We start from the raw sequence: 22,690 nt of genomic DNA on the forward strand, positions 1-22,690 counted from the left end.
AGATGGCAATAGTTCTCTGAAGACAATGAAGTAGAAATGGGACAGTTACTAGCGGCAAATTTTGGGGCTATGTCAGGGTAGCCAGGGATCACAACTCTGAGGAGTTGACATTTGAGCTGAGACCTGCATGATGAAAAACCAACCAAGCAGAGATTTGGGGAGAAAGTGTGCTTGGCCGAAAGAACAGCAAGTGCAGAGGCCCTGGGGTGGAAAAGAACTTGCTATGTGTGAGGAATGGAAGAAATCCAAAGTGATTGACATGGAGGGAACAACAGGGAACTGAAGGAGGTGGTTGGCAAACATGGGCCAAACATAAGCCAATGCTGAGCAGGGCTGGCCAGGGGGTGGTGTGGCCCTCCAGCATGGGAGTCTGCTGCTCTGAACACCCCATGATCTGGGATCAACATTTTAAAATCAGAAAATTTCACACATAAAAACCCATCTAGATCTTTGGCATCTTTAAAACAACAAATCAGCATGAAAATGTGCTTATTAGTAGTACTAAATTTCTTTTCTTTTTTTTTAGACAGAGTCTTGCTCTGTTGCCCAGGCTGGAGTGCAATGGCAAGATCTCAGCTCACTGCAACCTCCACCTCCCAGGTTCTAGTGATTCTTGTGCCTCAGCTTCCCAAGTAGCTGGGACTACAGGCACACACCACCACGCCAGACTAATTCATTAGTAATCTTTAAATGCAAATGAAAACCACGTGGAGATACCGCTTTGCGCTCATTAGGATAGCTATGATAAAAAAGATAGACAACAACAAGTGTTGGTGAAAATGTAGAGAAATTAGGACCCTCATGCACTGAAAGTGGGAATGTAAAATGGTGCAGCCCTTTTGGAAAACAGTTTGGCAGTTCCTCAAAAAGTTATGATAACAGAGTTATCATAGGATCCAGCAATTCTACTCCTAGGTATATGACCAAGGAATTGAAAACAAGTGTTCAGACAAAAACATACATGGGCTGTTCACAGCAGTACTGTTCCCAATAGCCAAAAGGTAGAAACAATCCAAATGTGCATCAGTTGATAAATCGATAAGCAAAATGTGGTGTAACCATACAATGGAATATTATTTGGCCATAAAAAGAAATGAAGTAGTGATACATGCTACAACTTGTTGCCACACACTAGAGGGAGAGAGGATTGGGGAGTGACTACTAATGGGTACAGGGTTTCTTTTTGGGATGATTAAAATATGCTAGAATTAGTAGTGATAATGGTTGCACAGTTCTGTAAATATACTAAAACTACTTAATTGCATGTTTTAAAAGAGTGAATTTGTGGTATGTGATTTCTTTTTCCCAGCTTTCTTGAGGTATGATTGACAAAACTGTGTAAATTTATGGTGTGCAACATGCTGATTTGATACACATTGTGAAATGACTGCCACAATCGTGTTAGTTAACACATCTGTCACCTCACCTACTTACATTTGTGTGTGTGTGTGCTAAAAACATTTAAGATCTTTACCAGACCCAAAAGTTTTTAATTACATGCAAATTAAGAGGCGTGTTATTCAGAATGCTCTAGAAAAGAACAACTGCTGAGTTGTTGCCATGGAAACGGGTGGTAACTTGCAGCTCGTTGCCATGGCATTTGTAAACTGTCATGGCACTGGTGGGAGTTTCTTATGCTAATGAGAGGCAAGGGTAACTAGAGGTTGCCTTTGGCACCATCTGCTGGTTTCTTTACTTCATCCTGGGACCAGGAAGTAAGTCCTGCTGGTCTCCTACGTCACCTCCGCAGGCATAGGCATGGAAGCTGTCAGCACGCTAGTAGGAGCCCACATCTAGGGGAAGCTGGGGATCCACTTCCACAGCAGCATAAACTAGGGCTCCGTGGAGTTCAATGGCTCATGGGACAATGGTTCCCTTGATGGCAACAGCAGCTTCCTGCTCACCAACTCTCTGGAGAACACAGTAAGGAGGGGCCTACTGGCCTCTGCTTCCCTGTCTGTAAAAAGGGGACAGGAAAGCCTGCAGCATGGACACACAGATCAAATGGGAGTGTGTGTGTGTAAGGCAGCCTACCTGGGCCTGGCCCATGTGAGCCCTTGAAACATAGTAATAACAGCTAATGTCTGTAGACTCCTCCATGGCTCCCCGTCACCCTCAGGAAACGTCAGATCCCTCAGCATGGTCCGAAAGACCTGGACAAGCTGGCCCCCGGCCCTTCTCCCTCATCTCCCACCCTTCTCCCTTATACCGGCCTCTTTTCTGTTTCTCAGACATGCCTTGCATGCTCCCACCTCAGGGCCTTTGCACATGCTTTTCTTCTGCCTGGAAGACACTTCTCCCCGTTCTGTACATGACACATTCCCCCCGACCCCACTCCCCCCCCCCCATGCTCTAATCAGGTCTCCAATCTTATGCCCCCTCTGGAAGAGGACCCCCAGACCCCATCCTCTTTGACTAGCTTCATTTTTCCTCATAACAATTTTCACCACCAACCATGCTCATTCATCCATTTGGCACATGGTTGCTGAGCATCTACTGTATACCAGGTGCTATGCTGTGCCAGAGGCTATAGCAGGGAAAAGACAGACACATCTTCCACCCTCACAGAGCTGACATCCTGCAGGGGAAACAGATATTACCCATGAGTGAGTGAGGCCCATAGCACATGCAGGCATTGGGCAGGATGTGCTGCAGGGAAGGGCAGAGCAAGTTGAGATTTTAGGTGGTGAGGTCAGAGGAAGCCTCACTGATAAGGTGATATTTGAGCAGAGACCTAAAGGAGGTGATGGAGCAAGCCATGTGGGAACCCAGGGAAAGAACATTTCAAGCTGAGGGAACAGCAGAGGGAAGGCTTAGGCAGCAACAGCCTACAAGCACGAGGAGAGAAGGGACTTTGCTTGGCTCACAGCTGAACCCACAGCACCTAGCAGTGCCTGACACATAGTAGGTGCTCAATAAATGCTTACTGGGTAGTAGAGCACTTTTCTATCCACCCGGCACAGTGTTAAGTGCATATTACTCCATTGATTTCTAGCAGTCGCCAATCAGAGTTGGACTGGCTTATATGCTGGCCTCCATTTCTGAACTGTGTGGCTTGGGCGGTACTTTAACCTTTCTGAGCCTCAGTCCTCTCATCTGTAAAATGAGGCTAATATCATAGAGCCCACCTTAGAGAGCTGTTGCAAGGAGTAAATGAGCTAATATTATAATGGTGACTGTTTAATAATTGTTAGCAATTATTATTATGGTAGTTGTTATTGTTATTAGGCAATGTAGGCAAGCAGAAGAAGTCACTATTTCCGCTTTCAAGGAAGGAGATGGCAGATGAATTAAGAAGTCAGGAATGACACACAGGAGATTACCCTGTGGCACCAAAGATTCCCAGAGAAGGCAGAGACAAATGAGAACACAGAAATCATTTGAGAGAGACAGAGAAGCCCTTGGGCCAAGACTCAAAGAGTGGGTAGGATTTACAGAGGTGGGAGATGGGGATAGAAGGCCCTCCAGGCTGGTGTCACTGCACAAACACGTAGGGAGGTGGAGTGGAGTACATCAGCCTAACGCACTTCTTGTTCCCCAGTGGAGGGCATATGTGATGGCTGCCATGGTCCTGGGCACGCTGTACTGCATCTCCTGCTTGGTGCTGGCTCTGGGGATGAAGGAACAGTTAGGTAAGAGGGAGATCATGGGGCCAAGAGAGGCAGGGGTGGTCTCGTGCCCTGGGGAGTCCCTACCTGCACTGGGGAGCCCAGGCTGTGGGAGCATCCGGACAGCGGGGAGGATGGTAGTTCTCACCCTTGTGGTCTCGGGGCTTCTTTCTATGCTTAAACACTCTTGAAGATCTGAAAGAGCTTTTTAGGTGGGTTTGTATCTATTAATATTTATGTTAGTAAAATGGAGAAAAGTTAAAAATATTAATTTTAAAATTATGAATGCATTACATGTTAACATAAATATAATCTGTTTTCAAAACTGACCATATTTCCAAACAAAAGGCATTTCGTGGGAAGAGTACATTGTTTTACATTTTTGTGAATCCCTGCATTGTCTGGCTTTAAAAAAAAGACAGCTGGATTTTCATACTACTTCTGCATACACATCTGCATACACCGTGTTGCACTATCCCATGCACATAGCTCCTGGAAAGCTGCACCATACACTGGTGAGAGAATGAGAGTGTAAAAGGTACACACATCTTAGCATTATTAGGAAAAGAGTTTTGACCTCACAGACCCCTGATAGCATCTCAATGACCCTCAGAGTTCTCAGAGCTCCCAAAAACACAGTTTGAGGACTACTGTCCTGGGTGGTCTCATCCTAACCCATAGCTTTAAACATCTCTATATCATTTCAGCTGCATTAACAGAAATGCCCAAAATTAACAGTAGATAAGACTTTATTTCTCTCAGGGAGAAAAAAAGTCAACCTATAAAGCAACTCTTCCATGAAACTGCTGGGAGCTCAGGCTCTGTCTGGCTTGTTGCTCAGCTGTTCCTAAGTTGTTGCCCTCCTGCCACAGTCTAAGATGTCTCTGGCTCATCCCTGCATGCCAGCTATTCTAGGGAGAAAAGAGGACAAAGTGGGTATTTCTCTGCTCTTAACAGGAAGGACCCTGATGTTACTCATTTCACACTTATTCACATCCCAGTGACCAGTATCTACTCATATGGCACACCTAGTTGCAAGGGAGTTTGGGAAATGGTATCCATAATCAGAGGTCCTCTGTGCCTAAATATAAATCAGGGGTTCTCAGAATAGAAAACCCAGAAATAAAGCCACACCCTATAAACCATCTGATCTTTGACAAGGCAAAAACAAGCAATGGGGAAAGGACTCACTATTCAATAAATTGTACTGGGATGGATAACTGGCTAGCTATATGCAGAAGAATAAAACTGGACCATTACCTTTCACCATATACAATAATTAACTCAAGATGGATTAAAGGTTTAAATGTAAGACTTCAAACTATGAAAATCCTGGAAGAAAACCTAGGAAATACCCTTCTTGACATTGGCCTTCACAAAAAAGTTTTGGCCAAGTCCCCAAAAGCAATTGCAACAAAAACAAAAATTGAAAAATGGGACCTAATTAAACCACAGAGCTTCTGCACAGCAAAGGAAATTCTCAACAGAATGAACAGATAATCTACAGAATGGGAGAAAATATTCATAAACCCTGCATCCAACAAAGGTCTAATACCCAGAATCCATAAGGATCTCAAACAAATCAATGACAGAAAAACAATAACCCCATTAAAAAATGGACAAAGGACATGAGCAGACACTTCTCAAAAGAAGATAATACAAGTGGCCAACAAACACTTGAAAAAAATATTCATCATCACCAATCATCAGAGAAATGCAAACCAAAACCACAGTGAGATACCATCTCACACCAGTCAGAATTGCTATTATTAAAAGTCAGAAACAACAGATGCTGGCGAGGCTGCAGAGAAAAGAGAACCCTTATAAAGAGTTGCTTTATAAGTTGACTTTTTTTTCTCCCTGAGAGAAATAAAGTCTTATCTACTGTTAATTTGGGGACTTTCTGTTACATTTGTGGAAATGTAAATTAGTTCAGCCACTGTGGAAAGCAGTTTGGAGATTTCTCAAAGAACTACAAACAGAGCTACCATTTAACACAGCAATCCCATTACTGGGTATATACGTGAAGGAAACTAAATCATTCTATCAAAAGGACACATGCACCTATATCTTTATTTCCACACTATTCACAGTAACAAAGACATGGAATCAACCTAGGTGCCATCAGTAGTGGATTATATAAAGAAAACTTGATACATATACACCGTGGAATACTATGCAGCCATAAAATAGGATGAAATCGTGTCCTTTGCAGCAACATGCATGCATCTGGAGGCCATAATCCTAAGCAAATTAATGCAAGAACAGAAAACCAGATACCACATGTTCTCACTTATAAGTGGGAGTTAAACATTGGGAACAACACACATAGACATAAACATGGGAACAACACACATGAACATAAACATGGCAACAACAGACACTCCAGCAGACACAGCGGACTACTGGTGGGGAGAAATAAGGAAGGGGCATGGGTGAAAAAACTATATGCTTACTACCCAGATGATGGGAACCATACCCCAAACCTCAGCATCATGCCATATACCCATGTAACAAATCTGTACATGTAGCCCCTGTATCTAAAATAAAAGTTAACAGTTTAAAAAAATAATAAAAATAAGTAAATCAGGAGTTCTCTTCCTATGAGAGAGGAGGCAAGAACAGTGGCTTCTTTGGTTGAATTACATTCAAACCCACAAGGCCCTATAAGGTCTTCCTAGTTTTCTCTCTACACTCTAGTCAGCTTCCCATCCCTATTCTTGTCCAGCCTCCCTGGTTTTCCTTCTGTTCCTCTAGTGAACAGTCTTTCCTCAAGCTTCTGGTTCATGTTGTTTCTGCCTCCTAGAACAGCCTTCTCCCAGACACCTTCCCAGCTGCTCCTTTCCACTCTCAACTCTCAGCATGACCACCTGATCTCAAGTAGCCCCCTCCTACCTCATTATTCTTTCTTAGCAGTTTTTTTCTTCACGTCACATTATTTTATAATCAGTATGTATTCGCTTGTTAATTTGTTTTTTGTCTTGTTTTGTTTTGTTTTTAACATAAACAGAGATGGGAACTTCTCATTTGCTCCCCACAAAACAGCCAGAGCATGGAACATATGAAGTAAAGAATAATATTTATTGAATGAAGAAAGGAACTGTGAGTAGTGTTATTAACTCCTTCACCAAAAGTCCACAACTCTCTAGTGGTAGAAGAGACCTGGGAGAAAAAAAGCAGATCCATGAGGGCTTTGTAGTAGGAATATTTTAATTGCAAATGATGGAAACACAACTCAAACTGCCTTAACCAAAGGGAGAGTATATTGGTTCACAAAACTGGAAATTCCATAGCTGTTCAGGCATGGTTGGGTGCCTGAGCAACAGGATGTAGGGGTGATGGTGGAGGATGTGCTGCAGGCTAGGAAAGAGGGCAGCCAGGATGACCCATTGTCAGATGCCCAGACAATGTCCTCAGGAATCTGTCCTTGCCTCAGGCTCTCAACCCTGCTATCATTATCTTGACCTCTTTGCCAGATGACTTACCCCTATGGTGGCAAGATGATCATCAGCAGCTACTGTATTACATCCTTTCCAGCCTCCTCCCCTTTCACAGAGGTTCCAGCAACAATCCCAGAGCTGCCTCTCATTGCTCAAATGGAGTCATATGACACTGCCTAAACCAATCACTGTAGCCAGGGGGATGAAGTTCACTGATGGGCTGAGCCTTGAAGCTGGGGATTGGGAGTGGACTTAGGGGCAGTTGGGAGGGGACTCCCTAAAGGAAAATCTGGGTGCTGTTCCTTCAAGATGAGAGCATGAGACTGAGATGATAGGTGCGTGGCACACCCCAACCTGACATAACTAAGACAGCCCTCCCCTCCCTGGCTCCTCAGCTCCCTGGCAGCATCCTCACTACTCTCTTTCCCAGCCTGCAGCACATCCTCCACCATCACCCCTAGACTCAGTGGCTGCTTCTTCATCTCCTTGGCTTTCCAAGTGGAAGGGGGTAGCATAAGTGCAGCCTGAGGCAGCAAAAAGAGCACTGGGTGGGGATTCCAAAGCCTGCCCCAATTCTGGGTCAGCCAAGCATCCCTGTGTGACTTTGGGCTAGTTTCTGCCCCTCTCTGGGCCCCAGGGACCAATTGGCAAAGACCTGATGACCTCTTCCTTGAGGCCAATCTTGCAGTCTCAAGAGGGTCTCCAGAAGGGCAGGGGCAACTTCTAAGGGCATCTTCCCCTTCTGGGATGGGGAAACTGAGGCTGGCCTCACAATCTCTTCAGCCACTTTCACACCAGGAAGGCAGGAAACACGTGTGACCCTGTGATTTGCAGCCCTGTGCAAGCTGGGGACAGGGCTTCAAATCCATACTCTCTCCAGATTCAGTTTTCTCCACCCTGCAAAGGTGCCCCATCTGTGCACAGGCGATCACTAGCGCAACACACTGTGCCTGTCATTCCCTGCCTTTTCTCACCCAGATGACTCAAAGGATCTTTGTCTTTTTCTGTAGTAACCCTGCAGGCCTAGGTGGGAGCTTCCAGTGCCTCTTGTCATCATGCTGGTATGTCCAGGAAGTGGGAGGTGGCACCAATGTGTAGCCACCCTGCCTGAGCCCACCAGCCTTGGAGTCAGAACACCCTGGGGTAAATCCTGGCTCAGCTCTTCTCAGCTGTGTGATCTTGGTGAGTGGCTTTGCTTCTCAGGGCTTCAGGCTCCTCCTCTAATTCCCACCGCACAGTGCTGTGGTGAGCCTGAGCAAGATCAGCATGTCAGTGTCTGGCACAGAACGGGCATGCAAGAAGCATTGGTTCTCTTAGCTCCCAGGGTCATCTGGAAAAACCAATTGGTTTCTTACCACCAAGAGGCAGTGCTTTTTCGCAGTAAGAAACCAGTTTCAAAGTCCAGAGAGTTGAGTTCAAATCCTGACTCTCCACTTACCAGCAGTGATTCTACAGATGTTATTTCACCTCTTGGAGCCTCAGTTTACCCATCTGTAGAATGAGGAAGATACACTTATCACAAGGGGCTATGGTGAGGAATAAGTGGGGTCTCGAGAGTACCTGTCATGCAGTTGGTGCCCAGAATTGCTGGCCCCTTCACAAAGGCCCCTGGTCAACTGGGCAAGCCACATGCCTGCATTTGTCTCTCAGGAGGGATATTAATCATTTATTCAACAAACATGTCCTGAGCTCCTACTAGGTGCCGGGCACTATTCAGCAGTGAGTAAGACATAAATTGCTCTGCCCTCATGGGTTTCACATTCTGGTGTAAGTACAGGCAAAAAATAATAAATGAAAGTATGATGTGCATTGGAAGGGAGGAGGCACAGAGTACCATGGGAAAGGTCATAACAGAGGCCTTCACCTGGCCCCGGCTGTCAGGGAAACGTCCTGGAGGAGGTGATGTTTTAACTGAAGTGGGAAGGATGAGTTGGAGGTACCCAGGTGAAAATGGGAAGAAGGAGGCATGTCTGGGCAGAGAAGACAGCATCAACAAAGGCCTTGAGAGAAGACCATGAGGAGAGTTAGAAGAACTACTAAAATCCAACAGGCTGAATAAAGAAAGTTGTGGAGAGATGGGGGCTAGATCCAGGGCTGGGAGGTCAGGAGAGGCCAGACGCTACAGGATCTCCTGAACATGGTGCAGAATCTGGACTTAGTCCTGAGGCAACGGGGAGCCCCTCTACTTCGAGGAATTACACTCTAAGCCCCCACTGTGTGCCTAGCCAGTGAGGAGACAACTACTACTCACTTTAGCAAAAGGCTGTGATTAGGCAGGAAATATGGGTCTTAGAACCCTGCTGAGAAGGTCAGGCTGGCTTCCTGGAAGAAGTGCTGTCTGACCAGGGACTTAAAGAGTGAGCATGAGTCACCCAAACTGAGGTCCTCCAGGCTGAGGGAACAGCATTTGCGCAGGCCTCGTGTCAAGAGGGAATGCAATGAGTCAGGGGAGCTGCAGGACAGGACTGAGCATGAGTCAGAGAGGCCAGATCAAAGTATCTCCTATGCCAGGGAAAAGAATGCTGGCTTTTGAGGGCAGTGGGGGACCATAGAAGGCTCTACAGGGAGGTGCATGGTCAGGGTGAGTTTGTAGAAGATCATCTCAGCTACAGAATGGCAAATGGATTAGATGTTGCAGAGTGAAGCCGGGAAACCATGAGGAGACTGGGCCAGAGACATGGGGATACTCTCAATTCCTTGGCAAGTCCTGGTGGCTCCAGCTTCAACACTGATCAGAATCTAACCCTTCCTCCCACCTCCATTGCCCTGTCTCATGCAAATATTTCCATTCAATATATTTCTAGAAGCAGATTTACTGGATCAGAAAGTAGGCAGATGTATTTTGCTTCTTTTTTAATTAAAATATTTATTGAAATAACTACAGACTCCAAGAAATAATACAGACACATCCCATATATGCCCTTTACCTAGTTTCCCCCAATGATAACATTTTGCAAAACTGTAGTATAATATCATGACCAGGATATTTTCATTGATAGAATCCACCCATCTTATTCAGATTTTCCCACTTTTACATGTACTCGTGTGTGTTGGGTGTGTATTTAGTTCTATGCAAATTTTATCACAGGCATAGGTGTGTGTATTTACCACCGTAATCATGATAGACACCTTCATCATCACAAATATATCACAGACTTTATCCTTTTATAAGCATCCCGTTTTCTTCCTTCAGCCACTCCCTACCCATCCTTAAGCCCTGACAACCACTAACTAATCTGATCTCCATTTTAAAATTTTTATTATTACAAAAATAAATATTTATGGAGTAAATATTAATGGAATCCTACAGTATGTAACTTTTAGCAGTTGGCTTTTGTTCACGCAGCATAATTCCTTGCAGATTCATCCAAGTTGTTGCACATACCAGCAGTTCACTGCTTTTTATTGCTAAGGAGTATTTAATGACATATATATACTGCAGCTTGCTGAACTGTTCACCCACTGAAAGACTTCTGGGTTGTTTCTAGTTATTAGTTCCTATGAATAAAGCTACTGTGAACATAGGTGCACAGATTTTTGAGTGAACATGTTTTCAATTCTCTGAAATGCTCAAGAGTGCAGTTGCTAGATCATATCATAGTTGCATGTTTAGTTTCATAAGAAACTACCAAGCTGTATTGATTATTGTAGCTATACAGTAAACCTTAATATTGAGTAGATTGATTCCTTCCACTTTATTCCTCTTTGTTGAGGTTATTTTAGCTATTCTAGAGACTATACCTGTCCTTATAAATTGGAAAATAAACTTATCTATATCTACAAAAAATCTTGCTGGGATTTTGATATAAACATTGAACCTACAGATAAATTTGGGGAAAACTGATATCTTTACTATGTTGAGACTTCCAATCTGTAAACACAGTATGTATTTTCATTTATTTATATCTTTTATTTCTTTTATCTGGTATTTTATAATTTTCAGCATACATATACTATGCATGTTTTGCTAAATATTTCATTTTCTTTGGAGAGATTGTAAGTGGTATTGTGGTTTAAAGTTTTGTTCCATAGATTCATTGCTAGTGTATAGAAATGTGACTGATGTTTGTGTGTTTATCTAGTGTCTTATGACCTTGTAAACTCGCCTTTTAGTCGGAGTTTGTTTGTTGTATTTTAAATTCCTCTAGATTTTCTACATAGTCAAACGGGCTATCTATAAATAGTACAGTTTTCTTTCTTCCTTTGTGATGTTAGGCATTTTATTTCTTTTTCTTGCCTTGTTGCAGTGGCTAGACCTTCCAGTATTGTGTAGAATAAAAGTGGTGAGACAGAACATCCTTGTTTCCGTCTTAGGAGGAAAGCGCCATTAGGAAAGCATCATAAGAGGAAAGCAGTCTTCCACCATTAAGTATATTAGCTGTGGATTTTTTGTTTTGTATAATTGTTTTACATGTTCTTTATCAAGTTGAAATAATTTTGCACTATTTATGACTTGCTGGGAGACTTAATGAGTTTTGGATTTTGTCAAATGCTTTCTTTTTGCATCAATTCATATGATTATATGCTTTTCTTTCTTTGGCTTGTTGATATGGTGGATTGATTGATTTTTGAATGTTGAACTACTGTAGCTATAATAAATCTAACTTGATAATGGTGAATAATTATTTTTATACATTGTTGGATTTGGCTTGCTTATATTTTGTCAAGGATTTTTGCATCAGAATTAATAAGAGATATTGGTCTGTAATTTCCTTTCTTTTTATTTTGTCTCATAATACTGGCCTCATGAAATGAATTGAAAAGTGTTTCCTCTGCTTCTATTTTTTGGAGGAGATTGTGTAAAATTGGTGTTGTCTTTTTCAAATGTTTGGTAGAATTATCCAGCTTGGAGCATTTTAATTATGAATTCAGTTATTTTAACGAATTTTTTTTTTTTTTTTGAGACAGAGTCTCGCTTTGTCACCCAGGCTGGAGTGCAATGGCGTGATCTTGGCTCTCAACCTCCACCTCCCAGGTTCAAGTGATGCTCCTACCTCAGCCTCCTGAGTAGCTGGGATTACAGGTGTCTGCCACCATGCCCAGCTAATTTTTGAATTTTTAGTAGAGACAGGGTTTCACCAGGTTGGCCAGGCTGGTTTCAAACTCCTGACCTCAGGTGATCCACCAGCCTCAGCCTTCCAAAGTGCTGGGATTACAGGCATGAACCACCGCGCCTGGCCATTTTAACAATTTTAGGACTGACCAAACTATCTGTTTCATCCTGGTTGGGTTTTGGAAGTTTTTTTATTTTTGAGGAATTGTTTCATTTCTTCTAAGTTATCAAATTTATGAGCATCAATTTATTTACAGTATTTCCTTATTATCTTTTTAATGGCTACAAGATCTATAATGGCATTCCCTGTTTCTTTGTGGTACTGGTGATTTGTATCTTCTCTCTTTTTATTTTCCATCTTGCTAGAGGCTTATCAATTTTATTTATTTTTTAATAAATCCGCTTTTTTGCAGTTTTTCTATTGTTTTTCTGTTTTTGATTTTATTTATATCTGCCCTGATTTTTACTGTTTCTTTCCTTATGCTAGCTTTGAATTTATGTTGCTCTTGTTTTTCTAGTTTCTAGAGGTACTAACTTAAATTGCTAATTTGAGACCTTTCATCTTTTCTAGTTAAGCATTTAGTGCTATAAACTTTCCTCTCAGCATTACTTTTGCTGCATCCCACATATTTTGATATCTTGTATTTTTACTTTTATTTGGTTTTATGTAGTTTTTAAATTTCCCTTTAAACTTCTTCTTTGAGCCATAGATTATTTAGAAGTATGTTGTTTACTTTCCACATGTTTAGAGATTTTCTGCCTTTATACTATTGATTTGTAGGTTTATTCCATTTTTGTCAGAGAACATACTCTATAATTATAATTCTTTTAAATTTGCTGAGGTTTCTTTCATGGTCCAGGATATGTCTATGTTGGTATATACTTCTTGGGTTCTTGAAACTAACGTATATTCTGTGTTGTTGGTTGGAGCATTTTATACATGCCTATTAGATACCGTTGTTTAATGGTGTTGTTCAGATCCTCTAAATCCTCACTGATTTTCTACCTAGTAGTTCAATTGAATGTTGAGATTGGGTTGTTTATGCCCCTGACTGTAATTGTGGACTTGTCTATTTCTCCTTTCAGTTTTATTAGCTTTGGCTTTACATATTTAAGTCTCTGTTGCTTGGTGCATGCACATTTAATATTGTTTTGTCTTCCTAGTGGATTGATCCTTTTATTCCTATGTAATATCCCTCTTTGACTCTAGTAAATTTCATGGTTCTGAAGTCCACTGTATCTGATATTCATTTAGCCACTTCTATTTTTTAAACTAATGTTTGCATAGTATGTCTTATTATATCGCTTACTTTCAGCCACCTAAATTGTTGAATTTGAAATGAGTTTATCATAAACAACATACCCTGCCAATCTGTCTTTTGATTGTTATATTTAATAATTTAAGATTGTCAAGATGACAGGTGTTGAGATGGTCAGTTAGGACAATAAGCCAAATGAAATTAATAGTCAAGACTTTGTTCACTTATTAGAATAGTGAAGTCCAGAGACAAAGAAAAAAAAAGTGTTGGCTTTCCAGTGTTCCATTTTCCCCCATAGAACAGCATCAGGTGAAGGTCAGGAGGATCAGTGAAGACAGGAAGATTATCTCACTAACAAGGAGACTTGAACAAAAGCTACTGCCATTTTAGAATTCATTTTTCCATTTCTGCTAAAAATGCCATTTGGATTTTGATAAAGATTTTATTGAATGTTTAGATCAGTTTGAAGAGTGTTGTCATTTAAAAAATATTAGGTCTTCTAATCCATGAACATAGTATATCTCTACATTTATTTATACCTTTTCATGTTTTCCAGCAATGTTTTGTAGTTTTCAGTGTACAAGTCTTGTATTTCTTTTGTTAAATTTGTATCTAATTATCTTATTATTTTCAATACTATTATAAAGAGATTTGGTTTTTAATTTCATGTTCAGATTATTCATTGCTGGCATACAAATATTTTTGTATATCTATATGGTATCTTACAACTTTGCTGAGCTTGTTTATTAGCTCTAATAGTTTTTTGTGTATTCCTTAGTATTGTCTGTATGCAAGATCATGTCATATGCATATAGAAATGGTTTTACCTCTCCCTTTTAAATCTGGATGCCTTTTAGCTTCTTTTATTACCTTATTGCATTGGCCAGAGCCTCCAGTACAATACTGAATAGAAATAATAATGGGCATTCTTGTCCAGTTCCTGATCTTAGGAGCAAAGCATTCAATCTTTTTTTTTTTTTTAATTTATTTTTGACACAGGTTCTCACTCTGTCACCCAGGGTGGAGTGCAATGGTGCAATATTGGCTCACTGCAGTCTCTGCCTCCTGGACTTAAATGACCCTCCCACCTCAGCCTCCCAAGTAGCTGGGACTGCAGGTACACACCACCACACCTGGCTAATTTTTATATGTTTTTTAGAGATGTGGTTTCATCGTGTTTCCCAGGCTAATCTCAAACTCCTGAGGTCAAGCAGTCCACCTGCCTCAGCCTTCCAAAGTGCTGGGATTACAGGCGAGAGTCACCGTACCTGGCCTCAATCATTAATCATTAAATATTATATTAGCTATTGGTTTTTTAATAGATGTTCTTTATCAGGCTGAGGAAATTCTTTTTTATTCCTAGTTTGTTGAACATTTTTATTATGAAAGGGTGTTAGATTTTGTCAAATGCTTTTTCTGTGTCTGTTGAGATGATCGTTTGGTTTTTCCTTATTCTATTGATGTTGTGTATTTTATGGATTGATTTTTGGCTATTAAACCATCTTTGCATTTCTGGTCACGGTGTATAGCCTTTTTTTATGTTGCTGGATTCAGTTTGCTATTTTGTTGAGAATCTTTGCATCTTTATTCATAAGGGATATTTGTCTGTAGTTTTCTTTTCTTGTGATGTCTTTGTTCCATATATCTCTTTGTTAGGGAGGAAAATCTTTCCCCAAAGTCCTCTGACAGACGTTCCCATAGTTCTCATTGGCTAGACACCTAATAGGATGGCTATAATAAAAGAGAGACAATAACAAGTGTTGGGGAGGATGTGGAGAAATTGGAACCCTCATTCATCACTAGTGGGAATGTAAAATGGTACAGCCACTTTGGAAAACAGTTTGGAAATGCCTCAAAAATTAAACATAAAAATTACCATATACAACAATGTCAATGTGTCCCATTGGCTACATGGCCAATCCTTGCTGCAAGGGACACTGGAGAACAAATCACTAATATTTCAACATCTGTCTTGGAAGATAGGCTTTTCCAAGAAGGGAAACAGTGGAAAGGAATGGCTACTGGATAAAATGTCTGTTCCAGAGACCACATAGGTATTGGAAAGACTGTTCTGAGTATGGTAAGGAGGGTTAGCCAGCCTAAGAAAGGCTGGAAATAGGAAAACCAAGTAGGAAGCCACTGCAAACAACCAGGAGTGAGATGTTAAGGCTGAGGCCCAGACAGAAGGTACCTTCAGGCAAGAGCAGAGGCATTTCTCCTGCTGCCACTGAAGATAGCTTTGCGACACTCACTTCTCTTTCTCCTCCAATCTAATACCCCTTGTACTATGGTGTAGGGATGGCCTGGGAGTCAGGAGGTACAGGTTCTATTTCAGCCTTGTCTGTGGTTGTAATGGTTAGGGCAAAGGCTAGCCCCGAAATGAAATGGCTTATACAAGACAGAGCATTATCTTCCTCTCACATAACAGTCCAGGGAAGTAGGCAGGCTTGTTCCATGAAGTCATCCAGAGTCCCAGGTTGGGAGGAGGGTGGCCCTGCAATCCTCTAGCACATTGTTGTGATCCCCAACTTAGAATGTTGTGTCAAAGTTCCAGCTAGAAGGAAGAGGAAATAGTGGAAGACACTGGTCCAGTGTCTTCAGCTTGAGTCCCAGGACACTTCTGCTCCAGTTCCACTGCCAAAACCTAGTCACATGGCCATACCTGACATGGCTGGAGAATGTAAGCCAGCTGGGCATGTCATCTAGAATGCAATCAAGATGAAGTTTCAGGGGAAGTGACCACATGCTCAGCCTCATGGATTCGGTGGAAAACCAGCAGTTTGCGTGGGAAAGTCCCTTCCCTGTGGTATGACCTGCTCTAAAGCCTTGGACTCAGATACCTCATGGGAATTCAGCAAAGTTTGTGCCCTACCCAACTTCACCATCAGGTACCAAGAACTCACAATGAGCAGACATCTTGTCTATACCAACAGCATGGCAGGACATTCAGAATGTGGGATTCAGAGAAACAGAAGGCATGGCTGTGCTGTTAAAGACTCTTCTAGTCAAAGAGAGCATGCTGAAACCAAGGCATGTAGATGAACTGTGTCATGTGCATATTTAACCTTCAAGGATTCAACTCATATACAAAGCAGAGCAATATCAAGGAGGCAAGGGATAGTACTGAGCTTTAAAAAAACTACTCAGCAGTAAAAAACGTACTCAGCAACAGAAAGTGAGTGGAATGATGGTTGCCAGGAGCTGAGGGAAGGGGACAGGGAGTCATTGTTTAAAATGTACAGAGTTTCAACTGCGGAAGGGGAAAAGTTCTGGAGATGGATGGTGGTAATGGTTGCACAACAATGTTGAATGTACTTTATGCCACTGAACCTAAACTTAAAGATGGTTAAAATGGGACCAGGTGTAGTAGCTCACTGCTGTAATCCCAGCACTTGAGGAGGCTGAGGCAGAAGGATAGCTTGAGCCTGAAAATTTGAGACCAGCCCAGGCAACATAGTGAGATGATATCTCTACAAAAAAATTAAAAAATTCACCAGGCATGGTGGTGTGCACCTGTAGTCCCAGCTACTTGGAAGGCTGAGGTGGGAGGATGCTTGCACCCAGGAGGCCAAGGATGCAGTGAACCGTGATTGTACCACTGCACTCCACCTGGGCAACAGAGTGAGACACTAACTCAATTAAAAAAAGATAAGGTTAAAATGGTCCATTCTCTGTTATATATATTTTACCTCAATTAAAAATAAATTTTAAAATTTTAAAAACCTCATTCAGCAGTAAGAAACTGGTGAGGCTCACAACAATGTAAACATCAGAATCACAAAGAAAGAGCTGGAGCTGTCCAATATGGTAGCTACTAGCCTAGTGTGGCTATCTAAATTTAAATTAATTAAAATTAGGTAGAATAAAAATTTCATTTCTTTAGTTGCACTAGCCACATTTCAAGTGCTTAATAGCTGCATGTAGCCATTGGCTATTGTACTGGACAGTGAAGACATGAAACATTTTCATCATTGCAGAAAGACCCATTGGACAGTGATGTTGTCGAACAAATCCACAGGGATAGAAATCAGAACAGTGATTGCTTCTTGGGAGGTGGTTGATTGGAAAGGGACAATAGGAAACTTTCTAGGGTGATGTAGGGAAAGCAAAACATTACCTCTCCCTTCTTAAGGTCTTTGGCTGGGCCTGAGAATTAAATTGATGTAAGATGGATTAACAGGAGAAAAGCCTACAGATTTAATGTGAGTTTTACATGACACAAGAGTCTGCATAAGGATGCCAGGCATAGTGGCTCACGCCTGTAATCCCTGCACTTTGGGAGGCTGAGACAGGAGAATCACTTGAGCCCAGGAACTTGAGATCAGTATGGGCAACATGGCAAAACCCTGTGTCTACAAAAAATTATCCAGTGTGATGGCAAGTGCCTGTAGTCCCAGCTACTTGGGAGGCTGAGGTGGGAGGATTACCTGAGCCTGGGAGGTTGAGGCTGCAGTAAGCTGTGATTGCACCACTGCACTCCAACCTGGCATGAGAGCAAGACCCTGTTACACACACACACACACACACACACACACACACACACACGAGTCTTCATACAAAAATGAAGACTCAAAGAAGTGGCAAAATCTAAGTTCTTGCCTTTTCACTCTGAAGGGCTCATGTATGTAGGGGAACTCCTCCATGCTGGTGCCCTGACAACCTTGCACATTTTTACCTAGGCTACGGGGCAAGGCTTAACCACTGCTGACCTAAGTCTTGGTGGGATACCCCGTGGTCACCCAGATCATGAGAAGTCAGGTGGGCTTGCAAGGAGCTGCCACAAGGCCATCTCTCACCCACCTCTCTATCTACAGGAAGACTGTCTTGGCCATTTCTCATCTGCCTTGCTGGTTCTGATGAAGCGGGCCTGTCCACTTCCCCTCCTCCCCTCAGGGTACAGCTGCAGGCTGTAAAGCTGCTTCGCTGCAGCATATAATTGGCTCCTCAGCATCAGGGACCCATCACCTCTGTTGCATGTCACTTGGCCCCTTCTGTTCCAGTGTCATCCTGTGATCAAGGGCCATGGGGAGCTAATACTGTTGTTGTCTGTGTAAGTAATAAGTCGTCTTAATCTATATGGGCTTGATGTGTTCCCAGCAGCTAAATCGATGGCAGAGTGGCAAGCCAACCTGGCAGCTTCCGATGCTTCTTAGAATCTGTTAGCCTATCTGACAATATCACTTTCACATCAACATGATTTTCCCATCTGGGGGTCATCTGTAGCACATCCCTTATCCTAGGTTGTCCCTGCCCATCACCCCTCCTCACTATCCAGCCACTATGGGCCCACTAGGTCAATGCTTGGTTACTCAGAAGCCTGAACCAAGGGGCATTTTTCAGGCTACCACATGTAGCAAAATAAATCTTCATAATTAAAAAAAAAGTACACCATGTCCCCAAGCCAAATAATGGTCCTATGTGGGTTTCCATGCCCACTCCATCTCTATTAGTGCAGAACACGGGGAGTAGCATTTGTTTTCTCCTGCATGGCTCCACAGTACAGAGCAAACAGCAGAGCTATTGGGGCCAGTCAGACTTGGGCACATTTCTGGGTGTATGTGTTTTAGTTTCCTGAGGCTGTTGTACAAAATTACTACAGATAAGGTGGCTTAAAACAAAAGAAATTGATTCTTCCACAATTTACTCTTTCACAATTCTGAAGGCCAGAAGTCTGAAATCAGTATCACTGGAGCAAAACCAAGGTGTTGTCAGGGCTATGCTCCCTCTGGGGGTCCTAGGGGAGAATCTGTTCTTGGCTCTTCCAGCTTCTGGTGGCTGTTATCATTCCTTGGCTTATGGTCACATCACTTCAATCTTCAAGGCCAGCATCTTCAAATCTCTCATCTCTGTAGTCACAGTACCTTCTTTTCTGTGTGTGGGGGGTCAAATCTTCCTCTACTTTCCTCTTATATACATGCAGCTGCATTTAAGGCCCACCCTGCTAATCCATGACAGCCTTCCCATCTCAAGATCCTTAACTTAATCACATCTGCAAAGGCCCTGTTTCCATGCAAGGTAAGAGATTAGAACCTGGTACCTTTGAGAGGTCATTTTTCAAGCTACCACATGTAGCCATAGGCAAGTTGTTTTATGTCACTAAGCCTCAGCTTTCCCTTCTGTAAAAGAGGGGTAATAATAGTGATGTTGGGATCAGGATTACATAAGCCACTCTAAGCAAAACACCTATCACTGCATTTCTTATGGTTGAGTTAGCTTCCTATTGCCTTGCTACATGGTGAAGAGCCACTTTCCTGATCTCCTGGAGCCATTAAGACCCCTGTCTTGGCCCTTGGTACACACTGCTTGGTGAATCCTCCTAAAGCCATGGGTCATTGTTTGTAGCCACTATGATCTACTGATCACAATTCTCAATCCAAATATCTGAGTACATACTTGGGAGTCTAAGAACTATTTTCGGGCTCCAAAGCATCTGAGAGATATAGTTTAGCTTAGACCAACACAGAATAAGAATTTCCTAGACATTTAGAGAGCTGAGGAGAAGAGCTGGTGTGTTTTTTGTTATTATGAAGATTAATTTTGCTACATCTCATAGCCTGAAAAATGCTCCTTGCTGTCAGAGTGGCCCAGGAAATTCCAGCATGTATAAGCCCTGTAGCTACTGACATAGAACATGAGAGGAGAGTCAAGGGAATGAAGGATTCTGATCCCTTCCACTTTCCCCAGTGAAGCCAGATCATGAAATGCCTTGTAAGGCACCTGAATTTTTTCTGAGTGCAATAGAAAAGCCCTGTAGGGAGGCACACAGACATTTTTAAAGGATCTCTAAGAAAATCTCTTCTGGAACTGTATTACCTCCCCTTTGGGAGCTAAGAGTAAGGACTGAACTTCCTGAGGACTCCCAGGACATACCAAAATGGTTCTTTCCCACTAAAGAAAAGTTTCATCCTACCCCTTGTCTCAATCTTGAGCCACAAAGATTCCAGGTATCCTCATTTCAGGAGTCAAGGGCTTCCATTTCACCGTTTTTCAAAGTGGGATTCCCAGACTAACAGTATCAGCATCATTTCAGAATTTGTTAGAAATGGAAATTCTCAAGTTGCATCTTAGACCTACAGAATGAGGAATTGAGGTTGAAGCACAGCAATCTGGGCTCTACCAAGTTCTCCAAGTGATTCTGATGAAGGCTTAAGTGTAAGAACCTCCTATAGTCATTACACACACACCCAAAGTAACTGATTAACCAGCGAGTGCAGCCTTTGGAGATCAAGTGATCTGCGAGTTTGGGGATCATATTACTCAAGAATCTTTTAGTTGCAAGCGTCAGAAAATTGAATTTAGACTGGCAAAAAGGAGAATTTATTGGCCTATAAAGTGGAAAGCTTAAGGGTCATCTAGATTCTGACACTGCTGGCTCTACTATAATCAGGGTTCTCTTTTAATTAGTAACTACACCCACAAGAATTTGGGATTAACTTTGTGCTATGAACTGAACTATGTTGCCCCTAAATTCATACGCTACAGCCCTAAACTCCAATGTACTGGTATTTGGAGATAGGGCCTTTGGGAGTGTATGGTAAATGCGCCTAATAGCAATAACTTAAGTATACCCTGAGAATGACTCTGTATGGCAGACGCACCTGAATGTGGGTTCCAAGCTAGGAAATCTGGGAGTAGCCAACTTGGAGATTCCTTCCTTCTGTATGAGGAACATCTGAGTCTATGAGGAACCTATGGCCCATCCTGTGGAATGCGGGCCATACAGGGGATCGAGACCTTTTGTTTTAGGTCAGGTGAAGTTGCTAGGTGGAGACTGTTGGGGGAGGGTGCTAAGTGAAAATGCTATATAAACTGCATGTCTTTTACAAGCAGTTGTGGTTCTTCTGCCCAGGCCACCAGCACTGAGCCATGTGGTTATCCCATCTAGCCTGCTGCCACTGGACTGTATGTACCGCAGTTCTCCTATCCAGCCCACCACCACTGGACTCTCTCTCCTGTATGTAAGCCCCAAATAAAACCTTATGTCTCATTTGCTGGCTCTAGGTCTCTCTCTTCTTTGGCCTCTTGAACCTGATGCCATCCCCATTGGAGTCAGTAGGGGTTTGGCACAACAGGGAGGTAACGAGGTTTAGAAATCATGGATGGGCGCGGTGGCTCACTCCTGTGATCCCAGCACTTTGGGAGGTGGAGATGGGAGGATCACCTGAGGTCAGGCGTTCAAGACCAGCCTGACCAACATGGAGAAACCCCGTCTCTACTGGGAATACAAAATTAGCCGGGTATGGTGGCATATGCCCGTGGTCCTGGCTACTCAGAGGCTGAGGTGGGAGAATCGCTTGAACCTGGGAGGCGGAGGTTGCAGTGAGCTAAGATCGCACCATTGCACTCCAGCCTGGGCAACAAGGGTGAAACTCCATCTCAAAAAAAAAAAAAAAGAAATCATGAGGGTAGGGCCTCATGATGGGATTAGAGAAAAGAGACAGCAAAAGAGTGCACTCTCCCTCTCGTTTTTCTCTAGCTCTTCCTCATTCTTTATCTCTCATGTGTGAGGATACAGCAAGAAGACAGCTGTCTGTAAGCCAGGAAGAGAACCCTCAGCAGAACCCAACCATAGTGGCACTCTGATCTCAGACTCCACCCTCCAAAAGTGTGAAAAAATAAATTTCTGTGGTTTAAGCCACACAGTTGATGGTATTTTGTTATGGCAGCCTGAGGCAACTAGGACACTCTGTTTGGATCATATACAGTTATAGTTGGAATGTTTGTGTCCCACTCCCCAAATTCATATGTTGAAATTTCTAACCCACAAGGTGATGGTATTAAGAGATAGAGACTTTGGGAGGTAATTAGGTCATGAGGGTAGAGTCCTGATGAATAGGATGAGTTTGTGTTTTTTTGTTGTTTTTTTTTTTTGAGACAGAGTTTCGCCATTGTTGCCCAGGCTGGAGTGCAACGGTGCGATCTCGGCTCACCATAACCTCCGCCTCCTGGGTTCAAGCGATTCTCCTGCCTCAGCCTCCCAAGTAGCTGGGATTACAGGCATGTGCCACCACCCTGGCTAATTTTGTATTTTTAGTAGACTGAGTTTCTCCATGTTGGTCAGGCTGGTCTTGACTCCTGACCTCAGGTAATCTGCCCGCCTCAGCCTCCCAAAGTGCTGGGATTACAGGCATGAGCCACTGCGCCCAGCAAGATTAGTTCTTTTATAAAAGAAGCCCAAGAGAGACCTCTCACTCCTTCCATATGTGAGGATGCAGCAAGAAGGCACCATCTATGAGCCAGAAAGCTTGCTCTCACCAGACATGAAATCTGCCTTGATCTTGGACTTCCCAGCCTCCAGAACTCTGAGAAGTAAATTTCTGTTGTTTATGA

The 22,690-nt window shown here is 42.7% G+C and overlaps 1 long non-coding RNA gene across 1 annotated transcript; it reads left to right on the plus strand.

The window, feature by feature from the left end:
• The first annotated feature begins 1,590 nt into the window (after positions 1-1,590).
• On the plus strand, positions 1,591-21,346 carry LOC129052106 (uncharacterized). The gene is made up of 4 exons (XR_008516882.1): positions 1,591-1,715; positions 3,542-3,632; positions 6,619-6,710; positions 21,210-21,346. It is a non-coding gene; the product is annotated as an uncharacterized LOC129052106 (long non-coding RNA).
• The last annotated feature ends 1,344 nt before the right edge of the window (positions 21,347-22,690 follow it).

This window comes from Pongo abelii, chromosome 21, assembly GCF_028885655.2.
Source record: "Pongo abelii isolate AG06213 chromosome 21, NHGRI_mPonAbe1-v2.0_pri, whole genome shotgun sequence".
Classification (NCBI taxonomy): domain Eukaryota; kingdom Metazoa; phylum Chordata; class Mammalia; order Primates; family Hominidae; genus Pongo; species Pongo abelii.